The sequence below is a fragment of the Equus caballus genome, chromosome 5 (genome assembly GCF_041296265.1).
Source record: "Equus caballus isolate H_3958 breed thoroughbred chromosome 5, TB-T2T, whole genome shotgun sequence".
Lineage (NCBI taxonomy): Eukaryota > Metazoa > Chordata > Mammalia > Perissodactyla > Equidae > Equus > Equus caballus.
Genome location: NC_091688.1, coordinates 16,181,454 through 16,202,372, shown reverse-complemented (window position 1 = coordinate 16,202,372; position 20,919 = coordinate 16,181,454). Strand labels below are relative to the sequence as shown.

At 41.1% G+C, this 20,919-nt stretch overlaps 1 protein-coding gene and 1 non-coding gene across 3 annotated transcripts in view; both read right to left on the bottom strand.

Annotated features, from left to right (window-relative positions):
- Positions 1-20,919, bottom strand: part of CACNA1E (calcium voltage-gated channel subunit alpha1 E) — a 475,091-nt gene that overhangs the window by 107,954 nt on the left and 346,218 nt on the right. The gene's annotated exons all lie outside the window — the stretch shown is intronic.
- On the bottom strand, positions 588-696 carry LOC111773677 (U6 spliceosomal RNA). The gene has a single exon (XR_002808373.1). It is a non-coding gene; the product is annotated as a U6 spliceosomal RNA (small nuclear RNA).

The following is a 20,919-nucleotide window of genomic DNA, read 5'->3' as shown; positions in this document are numbered from 1 at the left end:
GCCACCTGAAAAGATTCCCATGCTAACATTTTTTCCGGAGGTGTACCTACTGCTTTGCAGTAATGCCTCCTACCTGGGAACTAGTAAATACAGGCTTTATTTCTAAAGTGGTAATTAGATAGAATTTGGCTAAATAATTCTGCTTAAATGTGAAATAAGACAGTCACTACGACGCTATAACTGTATTTCCAACTAATGCTGCTCAGAAAACTGTTATACTTCTGGCAGAACAATGCACTAGTGTTCTGAAATACCTTTTTCACAAAATTCCGAGATGCTAGATAAATGACAACAAACATGCTAATTCATGCATTCTTAAGCTTTTAGGAAAGTAACAGAAATCTCCACGGTCAAAAAAACAAAAGCAGATGCATGTTATATAACTATTTTCTCCCAGTCTGCAGCTTGTCTACATCATTTTCTTTTCTTTTTAAGAAAAAGAAATAGTTTAATTTTAAGTATAATAGCACATTTCAAATTTGAATGATGGCAGATTCCTTAAGACAGTTCCCACACACCTGATGACAAATTTCAGACGTGATAAAATGTTTATGAGCTCTTCTGCAAAACTGTGAAGTATGTGACTGAACTATTTTCTTTTTTTTTTTTTTTTGTGCACGTCAGCCATGCGCAGGGGCCATGCTAATCTTTTCTGTATTATTCCAATTTTAGCATATGTGCCGCCAAAGCAAGCGCTACATTAATTTTCTTAATGGTGTCTTTTGATGAACAGGAATTTTTTTTGACAAAATCTAATTTACCAATTTTTTTGTTTTAATTGTTTGTGCTTTTCATGTTCTGTCCAAGAAATATTTGTCTATCCCTAACTCTCATAGATATTCCCAAATTAATATTTATCTACAGAGAGATATAACTGTCTAGATTCACTTTTTTTCCCTATACCCATATCCAGTAGATCTAGCATTATTTATCAAAAAGACTTTCCGTTCCCCATTGAACTGACTTTGTGCCTTTGTCAAAAAACCAAGCAACTGCCTATATGAGGGGCTCTCTATTCTTTTCCACTGATTTGTCTATCTTCACACCAATACCATATTGTCTTGTTTACTGTAAATCTTAAACTCAAGTAATGCAAGTCCTACAATTTTGTTCTCCTTTTTCAAAATTGTTCTGGCTTCTCTAAAGTCTTCGCATTTCCATATCAATTTGCAAATCGTCTTGCTTCTATCTTCAAATTAGCCTGCTGAAATTTTGATAGGGATACTACTGAATCTATATATTGATTTAGGGATAATGATATCTTAATAAGTCTTTCAATCCATAGAGATGGTATGCTCTCCATTTTTTTTAAAGACTTCTTTAATTTATTTCAGCAATGTTCTGTAGTTTTCAGTATAGAAGTCTTGCACATCTTTTGTCACATTTATTCCTAGGTATTTCATTTTGTTACTTTTTTTTTTAAAGATTTTTATTTTTTTTCCCTTTTTCTCCCCAGAGTCCCCCAGTACATAGTTGTATATTCTTCGTTGTGGGTCCTTCTAGTTGTGGCATGTGGGACGCTGCCTCAGCGTGGTCTGATAAGCAGTGCCATGTCCGCACCCAGGATTCGAACCAACGAAACACTGGGCCTCCTGCAGCGGAGCACGAGAACTTAACCACTCGGCCACGGGGCAAGCCCCATTTTGTGTTACTTTTAAATTACTTTTAATTCATTTAAATTGAATTATCATTGCAAGTATATATAACCTAATTAATTCTTTTATATATTGATCTTATATCCTGTTACTTTGCTAAATTTGCTTATTAGCTCTAGCAGTTGGTAGATTCTATCGCTAGATTTTCAAAATATATGATCATGTCGTCTTTGAAAAAAATTATAGTTTTACTTCTTCCTTTCCAATCTGCATGCCCTTTATTTCCTTTTCTTGCCTTATTAAAATGGCTCAGATCTATATGATAATGTTGAATAGAAGTGGTGAAAGTGAAAGTTCTTGCTCATTTTCAGATCCTAAGAGAAAAGGGACTAATATTTCACCATTCAGTATAATGCTAGCTGTAGGTTTTTTTAGATGCCCTGTTATGAGATGAGAAAGTTCTCTTGTATCACTAGTTTACTGTGAGTTTTTATTGTAAAGGAGTATTGGATTTTGCTATATTCTTTTGGTGCATCCATAGGGATGTCATATGCTTTTTTCCTTTTATACTGTTAATATGACACATAGTATTGACTGATTTTCAAATGCTAAACCAACTTTGCATTCATGGATTCAATATCACTTGGTCATGATGTATTATCTTTTATATTCTATCATATTTGATTGATAATATTTTGCCAAGGAATTTTGCATCTATGCTCATGATGAATACTATGCTGTAATTTTCGTCTCTTCTGATATACTTGTCAGGGTTAAGTATTGGAGTTATGCTTGCCACCTCAAATGAGTTGGGAAGTGTTTATTCTCCTTTATATTCTAAAAGAGTTCATGTAGGCTTGGTATTGTGTTTGGTAGAATTGACTGGTGAAGCCACATGGCCTGGAGGTTCTTGTGTGTGTGTGGCGGGGGGAAGGTTTTAGGTTATGAATTCAATTTCTTTAATAGATACAGGTTTATTCACATTTTCAATTTCTTGTATATGTTTTGACAATTTATGTTTTCAACTTGGCATTTTATCTAAGTTGTCGAATTTACTGGCATAAAATTATTCATACTATATCCCTATTATCTAATGTCTGTAGGATCTGTAGTGATAACCCCTTTTCATTCCTGATGTTGATAATTTGTGTTTTCTCTTTCTTTGAAATTTAAATTTCATAGGTAAGTTACAAAGTAAAGCAGATGGCAGTGAAGAAAATGCCAGTGAACTGTAAGATTTTTTTTTCAATGCAGCACATGAAATAAAAAGATGAGAAAAATGAAAAGGAGGTCAATAATAATGTTAGATAGAATGAAGGTCTTAAATAAGTCAAGTCAGAGTTCCAAAAAAGAGAGGAGATAGAAAGAGGAGAGGAAACATTTGAAAAGATAATAACTGAATTTCCCAGAATTGAGGAAATACTCAACTGAGGAAATATGTAGATATAGTAAGCACAACACATACAAAAGTGGGATAAATCAAAGGAATCCATAACTAGACACTAGAGTAAAACTACCCAACACCAAAGACAAAGTCTTTAAGAGCCTAAGAGAAAGAAGAAACTGATCACTTATTAAGGATGACAATGAGATCTCATCTGCAATGATGGAAGGTAGGATACAGGGATTATATCTTTAGAATGCTGAGAATAAATACTGTCACCTTTGAATTATGAATCCTGACAAACTAACATTTAAGAATGTGGTCAAAATAAAGATATTTTCAGATAAATAAACACTGAAGGAATGTGCACTGCTAAAGGAATCTCTGAAGAATGTACTTTAGAAAGAAAGAAAGCAATCTAAAAACAAAACTCCAAGAAGGGATAAACAATGGTAAGCAAAAAATGTGGTAGACGTGAGTAAATCTAACAAAATATATTTGTTTAAAATAATAAGCATTATGTCTAAAAAGTTGGGTTATAAATTAGAACTGCATATTGGTCAATAATAGCTTATAAGCCAAAGCAGGGTAAAATGAATACTGAGTTTTTACATCAAATGGTAGGAAGGTTAAGGTATTGAGTTTATAAAAATTTCATTAATTTAAGAATGCCTGCTTACAACAAAAGACTCCGAATAGCCAAAGGATTCCTGAGAAAAAAGAACAAAGCTGGAGATACCACACTCCCTGATTTCAAAATATACTACAAAGCCATAGTAACCAAAACAGCATGGTATTGGCACAAAAACAGACACACAGATCAATGGAACAGAATCAAGAGCCCAGAAAAAAACCCCATACATTTATGGACAGCTAATATTCAACAAGGGAGCCAAGAGCATACAATGGAGAAAGGAGAGTCTCTTCAATAAATGGTGTTGGGAAAACTGGACAGCCACATGCAAAAGAATGAAAGTAGACCATTACCTTACACCATGCACAAAAATCAACTCAAAATGGATTAAAGACTTGAATGTAAGACCCAAAACCATGAAACTTCTGGAAGAAAACACCGCCAGTACGCTCTTTGACATCGGTCTAGCAGCATATTTTCAAGTACCATGTCTGACCAGGCAAGGGAAACAAAAGAAAAAATGAACAAATGGGATGACATCAAACTAAAAAGCTTCTGCACAGCAAAGGAAAACATCAACAAAACAAAAAGACAACCTAACAATTGGGAGAAGATATTTGCAAACCATATATCAGATAAGGGGTTAATATCCAAAATATACAAAGAACTCATACATCTCAGCAACAAAGAAACCAACAACCCAATTAAAAAATGGGCAAAAGATCTGAACAGAGATTTCTCCAAAGAAGATATACAGATGGCCAACAGGCTTATGAAAAGATGCTCAACATCATTAGCTTTCAGGGAAACACAAATCAAAATTACAATGAGGTATCTCCTCACTCCAGTCAGAATGGCTATAATTAACAAGACAGGAAACAACAAGTGTTGGAGAGGATGTGGAGAGACAGGAACCCTCATATACTTGGGAGTGCAAACTGGTGCAGCCACTATGGAAAGCAGTATGGAGTATCCTCAGAAAATTAAGACTAGATCTACCATATGATCCAGCTATCCCACTGCTGGATATTTATCCAAAGAACTTGAAAATGCAAAGGCATAAAGATACATGCACCCCTATGTTCACTGAAGCATTATACACAATAGCCAAGACTTGGAAGCAACCTAGGTGCCCATCAAGGGACAAATGGATAAAGAAGATGTGGTATTTATACACAATGGAATACTACTCAGCCATAAGAAATGATGAAATCCAGCCATTTGTGACAACACGGATGGACCTTGAGGGTATTATGCTAAGTGAAATAAGTCAGAGGAAGAAAGTCAAACACCGTATGATCTCACTCATAAGTAGAAGATAAAAACAAAGACAAACAAACACATAGCAACGGAGAATGGATTGGTGGTTACCATGGGGGAAGCAGGGGGGAGGGCAAAAGGGGTGATTAGGCTCACATGTGAGGGGATGGACTATAATTAGTTTTTGGGTGGTGAACATGACGTGATCTACAGAATTCAAAATATATTATGATGTACATCTGAAAGCTATATAATGTTATAATCCAATGTTACTGCAATTAAAAAAAATAAAAAAAGAATGCCTGGAAAAAATTAAAATTTAGCTACTGAAACAGACATAGAATGCTAACTTCAAGTCTGATAGCAAGTGTAAGCAGAATAAGCGGAAAAAAGAATAAAAAAGCCATGTTTCTCTGATAAGACTATGCATTGAAAACCCCAAAGAATCTATATATAATTTAACAGAATTAAGAGAGTATAACAAGATTAATGAATAAGAATATCAATATCCAATAATCCACTGAAATTCTAGATACTAGAACAATTAGAAAATTAATCATAAAAAGATACCATTTGTAAAAGCTACCAAAGTCATGAGGTACCTAGGAATAAATCTGACAAAAGATGTGAAAGACCCTTCTGGAGTTATGAAATTATATTGAAAGACATTAAAGAAGGCACAGATAAATGAAGGCATCTATATGTTCATGGATAGACTTACTATTGTAAATGTCAGTTCTCCCTAAATTGTGCTATAGGACACAACACATTCCAATAAAAACTCTAACAGAGATTTTCTTGGAACCTGATAAGGATGTTAAAATTCACATGGAAAAGAAAAGCACTAAGAAGAGTCAAGAGATTTTCCTATACACGGTGCTGGGCAATTGACTATCTATATGGAAAATAAATGAAAATGGATCCTGATCCCAAGCCATTCACAAAAAAGATCACAGTAGGTTAAAGCCATATGTAAAAAGCAAATTTTACAAAAACTTTAGAAGAGAATGTAAGAATATCTTTATAATCTTGAAGGAGAGAAGGATTTTTTAAACAAGACTAAAAAACATAAACCATAAAGACTAAGATGGATAAACAAATAAACTTCGAACTTCTGTTCATAGTCAGGACATCATAGAACAAAATGATGACATGCTACAAACTACAAGGAGTTATTTCAAGACAAAAAACAAACGTCAAAAAAACTAATGTTTATCTAGAGTATATGAAGAACTCCTAGAAATCAACAAGACAAATAAAACAAAAGAAATATGGACAAAAGATGGGAACAGGTATTTCACAGTAGACAAAATACAAATGGGCAATGCATACTTGAAAATATGCTGAACCTCATTAGTAATCAAGAAAATGCAAATTAAAACCACAAGATGTTGTTTACATACGTCAAATTGACACAAATTGAGAAGTCAAAAAGTTCAAGTGTTGACAAGGATGTGGAACAACAGCATCTCATAAACTGCTGGTGAAATTGTAAATTGGCACAATCCCTTTAAAAAGAGATTTTAAAAATGCAATTGAGCATTCTCTTATAGAGTTGAATGTGCAAATACCCTCCACCCCTGGAGTCAAGAAACCTACTTCCAGAATTTTCATCACAGCATATTTGTATCAGCAAAAAACTAGAAGTATCCATCAAGTGGAGAATGCATAAATAACTTGTAGTGCATTTATACAGTGGAATTCTATACAGCAATGAAAGTGAGTGGACCAACATGTGTAAAAATAGAGCATGTTACAAAATTTATGTAACATTCAGTGATTTATTATGTAGGGAAACATACCTAGGTAGTAAAACTAATAAAAAGCAAAAGAATAATAAGCACTACCCTCGAGGGGGAGGCGGGGAGATGCAGGTGGGCAAAGGCCACTGGGCTTCACCGCTCCTGGTAATGCTCTCTCTCTCAAGCTTCCTTGTGAGCATCCAGATGTTGATTTTATTTATGTTTGTACCACATATATGTACAAACCATACATAAAATTATATCCATACATTTTTTTCTTCTGTATTTATGAAATATTTCAGACAGAAGGTTATTTGTAAGTCAATGAATCATGAGTCATGAAAACACAGTGCTTCATGGTTATGGGGGAGTTAAGTTACTTTGAGTAATAAGAAAAAAAGGACCAGACTGGAAGAAGAGCTGGTTTCTAGTCCCGACTCTGACATATTCTAGCTCCGTGATTCTGGGTAAGTCACCAACCAGCCTCAGTTTCTTTACAAAATGGAGATGATGATTTCTCTCGAAGTTATGGTGGGGATAAAAGAATAAATATATACAAAGGTGTTCTGGAAACTATACTAAGCCATATACTATCACGAAGACCCTAAAAACACAAACAGGAAATAATTTTTCTTCCATTACAAGAAATTATGTCTGTCAGCTGTATCCTTCTACAGCTGGCCCAGTGCCCTTTCTTTCAAAGATTTATAGAAGCAGTCAAAAATCATCTTAATTTTTACCCTCACCAAGTCCAGGGGTGAGCCTCTGGGGTTCTCAGACCCAGCTGCCTCGTATTCACTTAAATAGAACCTTAGGCACACCTTCCTCCTAGCCGTGCACATAACCACCTTCTCAAAGGGCCAAGCTCCAGCCAGCTGAGGGGTGGGCTTGACAAGCCAGCAGGAGCTGGTGAGGAACACCCCAGGCTGTTAAATTAGCAAATAACAAACCCTACTTCCTCGTGTATCTTGCTCTGAGTGACTCCCCAAAACATAAAGAGTCACAGATTCCAGAGCTCATTAAAGGAACACTAAAGGTCAGGACAGAAGACAGGAAAATCCCAGTAGAAGACTGTGAAGGTTGGTGGGAAAGTGCCATCTGTTCTTCTCTCTGCCTGGCACCTGCTGCCCCGATAACTCCAGGATCCCAGCTCCCATCTGGCTACTGGAGGCTAGAGAATGCATTCCTCCCTTCAGTGGGAACTCTTCTGTACCTCCACCAACCACCTCTCTTGAAATCTGTGAATTAAGGGGAGCTTGTTGAACCCCGCCTTTTATGTCATACTCCCAATCAAGCTGATCACATTTCTCTTGCCAAGGAGTCAATGAAACACACAGCTATAGTACCAGTAGGCATAACAATAAAAATCAGCATCACAAATCACCCAGGATCTCCACCTCTCTTTGAGGTCAGCTAGAGGAAAGTCCAATGTAGAGTCTTTTGAGAACGCCCTTGGCCCCTTACCTGCAAGCCTGCTTACCAAACACCTCCATACAGGGGAACTCTCTGCATGGAAGTCCTGCTAGAATCCCCACCTTGACCTGTCCTCTGAACATGTCCTCACTGGATTAGGAGGGCCTTACAATTCCATCCACGCTGCATCATCTGGATAGCGATAAGGATTACAAGAGGCTCATCATCTTGCTACCAGTCATAGCACATCAGCCTGAAAGGCCAACCCTTGGAGACATGAAGCCATCCATCACTTTGTAACCTGGGTTCTTATTGGCCTCCAAGGCTGTGTAATCCATCTAATGAGGGATGGAAACTTTGGTCCTTGACTCCAAATCAAGAAAAAGGGATAAGAGGGCTGGGAGTCAAATATCAAAAGGTTCATCTGACAAGGACAGGGAGACAAAGAGAACTGAACAGAAGTCTGGGAGCCTGGATTCCAGCCCTACTCTGCCACTCACCACCTCTGGGTGTCAAGACAATTGTGAGATGGGGGTGGACTGACTTCAGCTGTGAAATGTTCTCTAAGGGCCATGCTAGCTCGAGCACTCTAGGGCTGTAACTCAAATGAAGCCCCATTGCTCCTAGAAAGTGAAATTTAGAGAACTAGAAGCAGAGGATAAAGAATATGAAGGAGAAGACTATGTTATGTAAAATGCAAAACAATTGGGGTATAAAATGAGTAAGCTTTGGAAGCCAGGGGTAATAAAACTATGGAATATAGGTGACTTATTCTAAAAAGGCTTCTAGGCAAAGTCTGAGAGAGTCTCTTAAAAGTAGGTCTATTCATGATTTTCCCACAGAACTTAACAGGATCACAGTAGGAACGATACACGTTTACCGAATGAATGAGACCAGTACTGAGAACATCTGCTAGAGTGGGGTTTGCTGATATGATGTTTACAACTGGAAACACCTGCCCAAAACATGGCAATTTGGAACATTGTGAGAAAGACCTGGGATCCTCTCAGAAGTAAATAGGAGGCATCCCAAGAGAGTCCGAGTCAGGGGAGGTAAGGTGACTGACCTCTAAGAAGGAAGATGGTGGAATGGGCCTGCCATTGATAGAAAATAGACTGCACTGGGTTACTTATCCAGTGTCCAGCTTCGTTCCCCCGAGACCTGCACAAGGTCTTCAGAACACAGCACTGACTGATATGAAGGGTATAGTCTGTGGCTGCAAAATGGCTTGTCATGAGGACAACATGAAATAATAGATGTAAAAATAATTTGAAAAGTTAAAAGTGGGCTATGTGCTACCCAGCTAGGCAAAGAAACATTTTCTTTGTAAGCATGCACCTGGAGGAAAAAGGTCTTCATTTCTTCAACAAATTCTCATTCAGCATCTACTACGCACCAGACATGATGCTGGATGTTAAGTATAATATAAGACTATAATGTTAAGTATAATACTTGTAACAGTATGTCACTTTACAGTTTGTAAAATACTTTCACAAGGAGTGTCTCGAGAATAACTCAGTCTTTGCAATACAGTAAGCGCCCTACATAAAGTCACATTGACCACTTTAACTCAAAGTCTGTCAAACTGCAAATTAGAATCAACCTGTTTATTCCCTGTAGCATGACACTGAAAAAGCAAACAAAACAAAACAAAACCTTTTTGTTTAGGGAGAACATGCATCTTGAATGGGAATGTGGTATTATTGCCAAATGAGAAACCAATAAAGCAAATCAGCAAACCTAGTGAAGAACAGAGGAAGAAAATCTGATAGGAAACAGTCTCTTAAACCCGCACGAGCATGGGGGACAATTTCCTAAGAGACTGAAAAATTACAAGCTGAATAAAATTCAGTAGAAAGTGACTGAGAACAGGATTCAGGGGTCCTAGGTTTTGGTACCAACTCTGCCACTGTCTGTTTGTGTGGCTGTGGGAATTGGATTTTTTTCCAACCATTCAGACAGAGAATCTTATTCAGTGCCACTGGATAACGTGCCACTGGCTACAACGCAACGTGCAAAAATGTATAAGACACAATTTCTGTACTTAAGTAAATCCAATCTTCCCAGGAGACAGACAAGTAAACCAACAAAAATGGCATATGCTATAAATGGGACATGGATGCAATAGGGAGGAGGGAGACTCCAACACTATGGGAGAGGAGGGAAGGTGTCCAGGGAAGAAGACATTGTCTTTTGGAGGATAAGTAGAGAGTAAATGGTGACATTTGCCACAGAGAAAATACAGGGTGGATTGCAGGATTTGCTGGAAGGGAAAGTGAGGGTTCAGAGATGGACACACTGAGTCTAAGATGCCAGGGAGCATTAGGTGGGGATGGCTTACCCTTCTTAGTCCTTAAGTTTCCTCATCTGTGATAAGTAGAACTGACTAAAAGATAGTTTCCATCACTTCTAGTTAGAGCATCTTTGAGGGTGAGTTCTTGTCTTGAAGTCCTCAACGTACTTAAAACTATTGTGTGTCCCATCGCTTTTGCAGGAGGCTAAAAGAAATCCAACAAGGTTGACTAACTAATGGTCACATGGAGTCTCTGTGTCAGAGCTGGATCAGCAAGGAGGCGATCCAAAGGGTAAGGGTCTGAGGTAACTGCTCTGGGGTCATGGGGTTGACATTAATGCTCTCACATAATATTTTTGGCTCTCTGCCTTCTCAGCCTCTGAGGTTGGATGCAGCCACATGACCAGTTTAGGCAAATATGTTTGAGGCCAAACACTTCACTGCCACGGTAAGCGCCTCCAGAACTCCTTCCCTCTGACACAATGTGAGAAAATGTGGCTAAAGTGCAGTAGGCAAGGAGAGAGCAGGAGGTCAGAGAGTGGCTGCTCCATCAGCCCAGGTTCTAGAGAAAGCACAACAATGATAGTGCCCCCAGACAACTGGATGATGAACACGTAACAAGAGCAAAAAATAAAGTGGCCCTGTGAGGTAGGTATTGTTACCTTCTTTTTATAGATTGGGAAACTGAGAGTCAATGAGATTAAATAACTTACTCACAGCTAGTAGGCGGTAGATCAGGATTCAAATCCTTGTCTGGCTCTGTTCAAATACAACCCCGTTCCCCACAAGGACTTGATGTGATTTACTTTATTCTGTGGGTTGTAGGAAGTTCTGAAAGGTTTTTACATAAGGGAGCAACACGATTAACTCTATTTTAGGAAGATGGCTATGTTTGTGCCAAAGGCTAAAGATAAGTAAGGTGGGGACACTATTTGGTAAGCTATGACAGGAACTTGGGTCTGACATGATCAAGGGCATTAAAAATGGAAAGGAGGATGGATAGACCAACAGACATTTCACAGAATAAAAAGGAATTTGGAGACCAGATAAGGAAAAGCCAGAATTTTCAAAGGCCCCAAAGATGGCAAAGTGGGTGTATTAGTAGAGAGAGGAGGTGGGGATTTTGGTATAGGAAGTTAACTCGGTTTGCAGTATGATAAGCTTGAAGTAATTCATTCAGATCTATCACACTGTTGAAAATATGGCTCTGCAGTACAGGAGAGAGGCAAAAGTTGGGGATATGGGATCTGAGGGTCATAAGAAAATGGGAGGCTGATAGCTGTGGAAGTAAATGAGACCTCCCAGGAAGAGCAGGACAATAAGGCTCAGAATGGCTCCCTGTGGGGAACCAGTGTTTCACCAGGACGTAGAGAAAAAGAAATGAGCAAAGAGAGTGGGGTAGGCATTACTGATATGCACTCATCCAGTTCTCCTAGAATTCCAGGCACATGGAGGACTGCCCTTCTTCCCCCTTGACATGAGGCAAGGCCATGTGACTAGTTCTCACCAAGGAAATGTGAACAGAATCGTTAGATGACTCTTCTGTCCCAAAGTATTTAACTGTCAGCCTGAGTCTCTGAGAGGCATCTATGATACGCAATTTTGACTGTGCGACTTGAGAAAAAACTAACTTCGGTTGACTTAAGCTACTGAGATTTGGGGGTTGTTTGTTTCAGCAACAAAGCCTAATCTACACTGACTAATTTTGAGAGGCGGTGGTCAGAATGTAGGAAGTCATAAAAGGGAAACTTAAGGAAAGAGGAAAGGTCTCAATGAAGCGATCAACATTTTCAAATGCTTCAAGGATGTGAAAGAACTTCATGACTGAAAAGACTACTGATTTGGCAACATGGATTCACTGGGGACAACCGAGGACAGGTACGGGGATGTGGTGAAGTCTGCTGTTGAGGGGAGCTATGTCTGGAAAAGTAGAGAAACCATTCTCAGGCAGTTCTCTTTTTTTGGCTCTTTATTTCTAGAGGCAGGGAGTGTGAGAAGCAGGGTCAGCTGGGCTGGGGCTGGTTTGCATGTGAATTAGAGAGCAGGCACTTGGCGGAACACATAGTTCCTTGACCCTCCCTGGCCCTGTTGGTTGACAGCCTACACATCTCTCATGGTGGCAGTTTTCACTCACTCAAGCCCATTTGGTTGTCACATCCTTGGCTTATGCTGTCATCTCAAATCACATCCTTCACCCCACTGGTTGGAGGTTCATCTGTCATTACACATAGACCTGTTTCCTTGAAAAGTGCCCAGCCCACCTTCACAAGGACATAAAAAACACATTAAAAGCCCACTCATTGCCCAGGAAATACTTTCAGGGCCATCTCTCAATGCCCATGTTGACTCTGCTCACTCACTGTCCTCCTCCTACCCACTAGTTCCTCCAGCCTGTATCCTGACTCTCGTTCTCTGTCTAGCTGCTTAGACTGGGGACTCAGCTTTAGAACATCAGCCCTTGCTCTGACTTTGGTCCCCTTTAGCCATCAATTTGTTCGTCAATTCTGCGCACTGCCACAGCAAGGAACAGGTGGCCTGCCTATCCTAAGCTCCCCAGGCCACTGCCCGCCAGGCCTGCTCTTTGCCCAGCCACTGATAGGGGTAAGGATGTTGAGCAGCCTGAGAACCCCAACCCCTGTTGCCCTGTCCTGATGGGTAATGTGCCTTGGGAGTGTGGTTAGGGGCTCAGTCTCTCTGTCTCTCCCAGAACCAGCCAACCCTAAGGGACACTGGAAGTAGAAATTGTGAAAGTATACCTTTCCTCCACGTTTTCCTCATTTCCACAACATGTTCACCTCATGCACATGTTTACACTAGGCTCTCTGGCATTATGCCCTTAGCCTCCCCCTGGCTTCCCCAGGACCCTTGGCCCCGCAAGTTTGCCTTCCTCCAATAGGCATTGTTGCTCTGTGCATTTCCCGGGGGGCCAGCAGAGTCTAGGACAAAGTACACAGGCATTGGATTAAGAGAGACTTGAGTTCAAATCCTAGTCCCTCCATTTACTAGCTAGAAATCCTTAGAAATAATCTCGTGGTCCATATTTCCCCATCCATAAGATGAGGAGAACATAGCCTATCTTACTGAGTTGTTATGAGGATTAAACAGATAATACATGAAATTTTTCCTACCATACTGTGGCTATTCAATACATTTTGTTAACTTTCTTCTTATTTTTTCCAGATTCCTTCATCTCTTATAACTCTATTTCCTAGCTATTAAGATGATTCTGTCCTGCCTGGGTACCTCTCTCCAGGGGCTCTGTTATTCTAAGGTGCTAATAAATGAATCATGCAAAGGTGTTAAAGGAGCAGGAAGGAGAAAATGTGTAACTGTCACCACACATCATATTTTTAGTTATTTCGAGGAATTTACAAAGTCTCAACTCAGACACAATGGATAATAGAAAAATTATGTCTCACAGGAGACTAGTTAAGGAGGCCCTTAATAATAGCTATATATTATTGAACATCCATTATGTGTCAGGCTCTGTGCTAAGTTCATTGCATTAATTATCTCATTTAATCAACACCAAAAAAACCCTGTATGCAGTATTATAACCCCCATTTTACAGATTGGGAAACTGAAGCTTATAGAGGTGGGGAAATTTGCCCATGGTCATACAACTAGTAAAATGCAGAGTTAGGATTCAAGCTGGAGCCTTCTAATTCTAAAACTACCATGCTACACTGCCTCCCACTTGTGGCAAGGGGCCCTTCCAAAACCTCACAGGGGTTGCCTTTTTTGACTGTATTTACCCCCAGCACTTTAACGCTGCTCAGTATGTCCCTGTTAGAGACACATAGGGTAGAGATGCAGCAAAACTCAGTAAGAGAAGCCCTCATGTGCAGCAAACACTTTATAAACAGCAGCTGTTATTCTTAGTTTTATTGTCATTACATATAGCCCTTTGCTACAGCTCCCAGAGAGTGGTGTATTTACAGGTGAATGGTGACTATTATTTCTGATTTTTCACTTATCTAAAAGAAAAGGTCTTTACTTTGAAACAAGGTGTATCCTGATATTCAATCTCAAAGCCACAGTCTGGGTGGAATAAATGCTCTCTGAGTCCTTTTAGATACAGCCTAACCTAACTTCTGTGCCAGGCAGAGTGGCTGACGGAGGGACACAGCCGTGATCCTCGTGCAGGGGCAGCTCAGAGCTCCTAGAGGGTTAAAGAGTTGCAGAGGTGGCAAAGGAGCTAGATAAGCAGGTGTCCTTGCCCACAGGATAGGTCTGCAGGTTAATCTTCCTAAAATACTATGTCCCACATAGTCATCCTGTATGCTCCATCCAGTACTCACAATAACTCACCCGCCTGCGGGATCAAGCCCAACCCCTTCTTTTGTGAGACTCTCCATAATGTGGCCAGACTCAGCTCAGCCATCCTTGTTTGCACCACTCTCAGATGCGATGTCCTCTCTACCCACAAAGAAATCCGGACCTGCCTCAAAGCTGGTGCTCATCCTGTTCTTCCCACCTAAAATGCTCCTCCTCCTAACCCCACTGCATGTTACCCCTGGCTTATCTACATTTTAGCCACCCTTCAAAGCCCAGCTCAAACCCCACCTCTTCTGCAAAGCTGCTCTTAAGGCAGAGGCCACAGTGGAGTCCCAGTCACAGAATGCCCATTGCAGTGACGGACAATATGAAAGAAGGGCAGGTTTTAGCTTCCTGGGGAGGACAGAAGCCCCCAAGAGAAAGACCCCGTTCTCAGGCGTCCTTTGCATTCTGCTATTTTCAGTGATCAGAGGTCACATGCTAATCAAGCGTGCTATGAAGATCATTTCTGCTCTGTGACTACTCTTTCCCCACTGACCTTCGATATAAATACCTAAGGTACGTGCACTGGAATTTCTAGACTCCTTGGATGTGACGAAAATCACATCTGAGATTGTATTGTCTCATTTAACTTGCACTTTTAAAAGAAAAAAATGACTTTCTAATCAAGCGTAACAGTACTGTGGGGATCAATGTATTTATTCTCCTCCTGATTAGGGAACCAACTGAGAGAAACAGGATATACAGGAGTCAGATAATGAAGACAAACATATCAGCTTTATTTCTGATGAAGCCCGTTGGAGAGCATGGCTTGAGTCCTATCTAATGTTTACTCCAGTATTTTGAGCCACCAGTCACAGGCACAAGCACATGAACCCAGGCTTGCCCTAATCCAGGGTGTCGTCTCTGAGAGCTAAGAGCACAAAGGAGGGGGTACATGCACCTGGAGGGCAGGCCAGTTCTAAAAAAGAAAAAGAGGTTGAGAGAAGCACACCCACTTCTAAGCTCACCAATTGTGAGTCAGGAGGAATGAACGAACGGTGGGAAAAGAAGCCTAGTGTGTTCTGGAGGAAGTTTCTCCATATGGAAACATGAAGTTGGGAAAAGGAGGTTTCCCTCACTAATAAATGGTTCAAAAAATATGGATAGGAAGTATTACTCAAATAATAATTTAACTGGATAATATATGAAAGAGGCTGGAAAACTGGTAGATTAGTCTTTGCTGATCCAAAGACCTCACTCAAGGATTTGTTTATTTCCATAGAGTTGCCATCCTCCTTAAGGGTATTAGGTCACCCATGCACCTATGTCATCTGTCGAGCTTGATGTGGTATTTATGCCAAACAGCCATTTGTTGCAGTCTAGCCAGAGCACATACAATAAGGAGGACTCGATACTTAAATCGGAATCAAATATTTATTCCTTCACTCAACAAACACATATTAAGTAATTATTGTGTCCCAGCTACTGTGCTCGGTGGCAGAGATATAATAGCATATAAGACTAGTGGGTACCAATATCAAGCAAGCACAAGGTGGCAGCAGGATCCCTAAATTTACCCAGTTCTAAGAACAAGCGTGTTAATTCATGGATTGGTTCAAAATGCCGTAAGATCAACACTGGCTCTATGAGGGGAGGGTACATACTGCAGTGTCCATGGCCATCCTAACGAGGAAAAAACGAATGATATCTGAACCACGACCAGGGAGTAAGTACTAAGAGATTTCTTCATTAAAATACCTTTTTTACGAGTCAACAATTCTAAGATGCTTTGGGTGCATTTCCGCTTTGAGTGCGGTAGACAAACAAACCATTACCGACAAATCCTTCTGGGCCTTCGCAGTTTAGGCTTCTGAATGCTGCCTTCCTTTGTGTAAACCCCATACAGCTCTGGGGCACTTGGCTGGGGAGAAGAGCCATATAGTTGTAATGCATGCTCAGTAATGGGGACTCTATGTTCTAATCTGTTGTTGTAAGACTGATACAACACACACTTTTACAGTGAAACCCACAGACAGGAGTAAGGCTGGGCTGCCGGGGAAGGCAGGTGGGCGGGAGGAAGGAAGGGGAAGCAGAGCAGGAGGAGAGCGTGGCTTTCAGAGGCTTCTCCTGCACAATATGCTTCACACACAATGCATGGTTTCTTTTGTCAGAAGCTCCTAGCTGTGCATTGTCCAGAGCCCAGGAGGTTTCGAAAAGCATTCTAGCCCCGAATGGCAATCCTGCAGTCTCTGCCACGGTCAGCCAGGAGCAAGCAGCTTCCACAGTCCAGGCCCCCGGAGAGAGGCAAGAAGTGCTAACAGCCTCTTCAGAGGTGCCCTCTGCTTCAGGATCACTGCTTTATTATTTTTATTATTTTAATTCTTTCCTTCTGGGCTCTCCTGCCTTCCCATGCAAAACTAGTTCAGAGATGCCACTTTTGGAGCTCATTATGTTGTCATGGCAACTAGAATTTTCAAAGTTTATTTCTCCTCCTCTTCTCCCCTCCATGAACTCCCAGTCCCTATTCTCATCTCTGGCCACATGTATGTTTTGCACAAGAAACAAAACGTGGAACAAAAAAAGACCAGTATCACCGCCAGGTAAATTTTTCTCTCCCATTCTCTATTTCAGCACAGCATGTCCCTACTGGGTATTTGAAACTGGCCCTGTTCTCGCGGTATCCAATTAATATTCTCAGACTCCAAATCCCGGTGATGTCTGGGGGCAAGGCCCTGGGTAGCAGCCATCAGCTCGCCTCCCTCTCCTGTCCTCCTTCTCTCTTCCTGCAGAGAGAAGCAGATACGTTCCTTCCTGCTTATGTAAACCGTGAACATGCTGTGTCTTATTGATGATTTGTTAGCCCTGGAAAACAGCATTTAACAAAACAACGACTGTGGATGAGGGAAAGGGAAAACCCCTCCGATGTACTTCACAGGGGATCTCTGGAGATCAGAGGAGCTGCAGTTGCCAAAATGAAAGGAAAGGAAACCCCCAAAGAAAATTTGCTAAATTGATTGTTTAATTATAACATTAACCTTTGCTATCAAAAACGGATGGAGACAGAGAGGGAAGAGAAACCGAAACATGGAAGAGAGAGGCTGAACTCCCACACCAAACACAGCCACCAAGAAAGGCTGGCGCCTGCTCCCACCTGCTTCATTCACCTGCAGGGAGTGAGCTCCTGTGCTCCGGCACCCTGAGGAGGCATCTGCAGGTGAAACGGTTGTTTGGTCCACACAGCTGCCAAACGGGTTGGGGCCCCCGATGACCTCTGCTCTGGCTCTCTGGACTGGAGTGCAGGTGACCCAAGAGAGGTTGTCAGGACAAGCGCATTCACATGGACTATGGCTGAGTCGCTCTTCCTCTTGACAGCCCTATGCCTCTACTGCTCTTCCCACTGCAGGGAGGGAACAGGACTGGGGCCAGAACCTAGGAATCCTGGGCTGAGGGAGGTGTGAAACTGATAGACAGGGCCTGACCCAGATTAAGGGACAGTGTCCAGAGGCTCTAAGATAGAATGACCCTCTGGCTACCAAAATCCAATATTTTTAATTTACGGACCTATTGAGTTGGAGATTAGACTCTGTGCCATCAAACATAATGGATGAGTATTTTAATTGAGACTGCTTACTTATTTTATCATTCATCACTGGTAACATAAGGAGATCCCCAATTGCTTAAATCATAAAAGCTCCAGACTCTAGCATTGCTTAAATTGGCCCTTAACAGGATTAGCTGTGTAGATGGGGAACCAAACGATGATAACGTGAAGACTGTACTTTGCAGTGAGGGGGAGGGTGAAAGGGCAGGAAGTCTGAGCAGCTCCATCAAATGCAGTGGTGGGTGTGCTGGGGAGACAAGGCAGAAGAGAAATGGGCAATGACTTCGAGCTGGCAGAGCAGGTATCAGATATGGATTACTGAAGAGTTGGGAGGAGGAAACCAGATTGCAAGAGATGGCTAGGGTCATTGAGGTCCTTGATCTTAACTTTCAGGACTCTGGTTGGCCTTGAGGATGTGACAGGAGCATCCTACCTAGCCCATGGCTTCTAAGCAGATATCTATTCCCAGAGCACCTATCTCCTGGCCCCTTGAAGGATGTCCTCATTCTGGGCAGTGGACCACCTGCTCTCCAGCCCACCACATACCTCAGTTCTGTTCTCAACCTACTTCTTTTAACTGACCTGGACACTAACCTCAGAAAAAGTGTTCCTGGCATACAGTAGGTACTCAATAAATGTTGAACAAACGAAACAGTCCTTGAATGGTCAGCAGGCAGTGTATGCTTTGGATGCCCCACCTCCTATCCCCTTAGACCACCTCTGAGTTGACCTGATGTTGCAGTGGACAGATCTTGTGCACTTTAACACGTATGACAGCTCCCATCTTAAGTGCCTACATCTTTCTGTTTCTCTGCCTGAGAGATTTCTCCAGTCCCCCAGGAGCTTGCTCAGCCCACAAGCAGAGCAATCCTAAACTGTCATCACTCAAGGAGGGACAGGAATTAATGGAGATTATATATAAATATATACCCAATTCCCCAGGCCTCGGTGGAGCAATTTTGAGGTACATTCTTTACGGTTCCTAGAGGGTTCCCAACAGATTAAGCCTCAGTCAGCCATACCAGTGATCCTCTCAAGGAATGCATGTTCTTTGGCTTTTTCCCCTTCTCTGTCTCAGTTTCCCCACTCTCTCCTTTTTGCAGATAGGGATCAACTCCCAAATAAACCTCCTATACTCGATCCTTTTCTTAGGGTTTTCTTTCAGGGAAACCCAGACCAGAACACTATTTGCGAACTAGTTAGCCCATCAAATCATTTTCATCCCTGACAAAAGGATGGGATGACATTAAACCGGGAGAGAGCAAAGGTGCACATTCTCAAATATGCATGCCACCTACTTTTCAAATTTTCCCAGGAGCAAATCTTGTCCAGGGTTGACAGACTCTATGGACAAGAAATTCCTAGAAAGAAGGGATAATTTTTGCTTAACTTGTCTGTAAAAGTGACCAGCACACCCCAACCTAGAGACAGTTATTTGCTACTGCTTTTGAGGACAGTGCTGAGAAAGAGGACCAGAAACGAGTGAGTGAATGAACCACACACCTCCTCTCTTGGGGTGGACAACCTGGGACACAACTTGGCCTTGAGGTTCCCTCTGACCATTTTCGACATTTTGTCCTATTCTTAGGTGTATGCAGAGGGAATGTAGAGAGTAGAAATATCAATTAAAGCATAGTTCTGGATTCCAGCTCATTATTTCTGGAAAGAATATTAAGTTGCTTAATCTACTTAAGGACATCCTTCACTGCTGGTTAACACAGAGGCATCCTTTTTAAGTGAGTGAAGGACAGGGGTGCCCCACACAGTTAATTAATGCATTCAAGATACTGTTGCTTCATTATTTTTTGTAGCTCAGTTGGTTGGGAAATGACATTTTCAGAATAACTGACACTGTCCACGCAACATTTCTCCTGTGGGGAATACTGAGGAAGTAGCTGTGTCAGCTGAGGAAAGCATACCCACAGAATGGACACAGAGGCCAGACCCATGCAGACTGTTGGGGTCTGGGAACTATTCTTGCAAGTCTGATTTTTTTCCATCTTAAGACGAGAGTCAGAGCTACTCTTCAAAGCCTGTTCATTTTCTTAATAACATTTACCATTAATATTATGTTATTTGTGTGTTTACTTGCTTGTTTTCTATCTTAGCCATAAGAATATGAGTTCATGAGGGTGAGGGACCACATCTTCTCTTTCACTATCAAACCCAGAGTGCCCAACACAAAGGTGCTTAATAAGTATCTGCTGAAAAAATATTTTAATAAATGATCAAATGACTGTTTCTTCTCACCTTTCTCTACTTAAAAAAAATTATCTTGTATCTTCTTTCCTCAGTTCCTGGTCTCAGATACCTGTTGGATGAGGTATTAATACTTGGTAATAAGATGATCCCTCCCTCGTATTATATTTGATCATTGGGCACCCTCAGCTAAAGGAAGAGTATGATGTGAAAATGTGGTAGCAAGATGATGGAGGAGACGCTCCTCTGTGTATAGCACAGAAGGTCATGGGGACACTGGGGAAAGACTACAGCCCATTTTATTGGCATTTCAATCAACTCTGGTGAGGGTTAGGGGGCCTCCATTGGTCTGGTCAACTTCAGCCAATAGATTTGTCAGCTGGTAAGTAGATTAGTTATCAAGTTTAGTTTAATATGGGTAAGAGTAATGTGGCTCCTTTAACAGGCTTTGGGGTCCCTCTTGTTCTCCCGAATAGTTTCAGTTGCTATTCATCTCCCGAGTTCTCTGTAGAACACGGCATCTCAGTGCTCTCCCTGC